The following is a 2,065-nucleotide window of genomic DNA, read 5'->3' on the forward strand; positions in this document are numbered from 1 at the left end:
GGAGCAGCTGTTGGGTTTGAACAGCCGGCCTTTTGGTTCATAGTCCAGTCCTGATTCTACAGTACAACGCCAGGAATCCAGAATTGACTTGATGGCAACTGGTTTGTTTTTCCTTAACATTGCCAACTGTTACATAATAATACTTGATACAGGAAAACATTTAAACTAGAAATCTAGAGACACAGATCATACCCTAATCGCCTGGCCTTGGGTCAATGGAATTTCTTTCCAAGACCTGAAATCCTTTATTTATGCCAGGTAGGGAATAGGCTGGCAGTCCCTGGGTCGCACATACAGTTAATTGCTCAAGAAAGAGTTCTGAAGGTCTAGTGATCTACTTAATTAAATTCAGCCATTGAGAACTGTATATAGCACAGTTCTTCTCTGGCACAAATGGGGTCACGGACCGTTGGAATTGACTTGACAACAACTGGTTACTGGTAGAGACTAGATCAAAAGACTTTTAATTTCAAATAATGTTAGTAATATTAATTTTGTCTTCCAAACTGCCAATGAAGCCTATGGGAAATGCCACACCTGATTTATTTGAGAAGAAAAGTAGCTTTTAGTTGGCCTTTGTGGTTGCAGAGGGTTGGTGACCAATTAGATTGAGGTGGATTTTTAGTTCAAGAGCAGTCAATTCAGGGATTGACTGTGAGTCTGAAGAAGCTTTTCACAAAGACCTGCTTAATTAGTGTGATGGGTATTACCTGTGCCAAACCTTCTGAATAACATACTATGGAGAGAATCAAGAAAGAGAATTCAAATCAGTTTTGTAAATACTCTAACTAAAAAGGGATCCATGTAGTGACTACATTCCAAAAAGTATAATGCAGAAAGGAGGGGGAAAAGTGTAATATTACAGTGGAGAAACTTAACAAACATGAATCCAACCAATTGATCAAAGTAAATAAATACCAACAATTATAAGTCATGTCCTGTGAAATGAGAAAGACTAGACTTTGTCTCTTGTACTTTGGATAGGTGGTCAGGAGGGATCAGTGCCTGGATAAATCAGTGCCTGATTGGTAAAGTGGAGGGCCAATGAAAAAGAGGAAGATTCTCATTGAGAGGGATTGACTCAGTGGCAGCAACAATGGGATCAAACTTAACAACAGTTGTGCAGGACCAGACACTGTTTCCTTTTGGTGTGCCTCAGTTACCATGAGTTGGAACCTACTCAATGTCACTAACAACAAAAACTCTTGATGTTGAGTGAAAATTGCACTTTATCTTTGTTGTCTTCCTCAGAAAAAAAAAAAAAAAAAAACATAGCTCCTGTCTAAGCATGAGGAACACATCAATAAATTCCAAAAACGGTGCATTCTAAAAGTGTTTGACCAACAATGCTCTTTAAAATCGTCCAGGTCAGCAAAATAAATATGCCTGAGTAGCTGTCACAACCAAAATATGCTTAAAAAGCAGAACAACGAAATGTAATGTGTTATCCTATATAGAATCCCATCATATAAAAAGAGACATTAGGTAAATCTAAAAATAGCTAAACAAACTGACTTTATGTATCTTAATGTTCATTAAGTGCCACAAGTGTTACTGACAGTAAGATAAAAATTGAAATGCTATGCAAACATGCCATTGTTGTTGTTAAGTGCTGTCGAGTCAGTTCCAACTCATATTGACCCTGAATGGGTTTCTGAAAAGCGACTGGTGGGTTTGAACCTCCAACCTTACAGCTCAAACTGACCTTGTGGTCCAGTGCATTATCCTGCAGCACCACACCAGGATTTACATGTTATAGCTATTGTGAATAATATGAGAAACTACATGTGCAGTATCTGGCAATTCTCTGTACTGTCTTTTCTATATAAATTGAAACTGTTCTTTTGTTTTATTTTAATAAAATATATATTGTTGTTGTTGTTAGGTGCCATAGAGTCAGTACTGACTCATAGCGACCTTATGCACAGCAGAATGAAACACTGTCTGATCCTGGGCCAACCTCACTATCGTTGCCACACTTGAGTCCATCGATGCTGCCACCTGGCCAATCCATCTCGTTGGGGGTCTTCATCTTTTTCTCTTATTCTCCACCTTACCAAACATG

This window comes from Chrysochloris asiatica, unplaced genomic scaffold, assembly GCF_000296735.1.
Source record: "Chrysochloris asiatica unplaced genomic scaffold, ChrAsi1.0 scaffold00280, whole genome shotgun sequence".
Taxonomy (NCBI): domain Eukaryota; kingdom Metazoa; phylum Chordata; class Mammalia; order Afrosoricida; family Chrysochloridae; genus Chrysochloris; species Chrysochloris asiatica.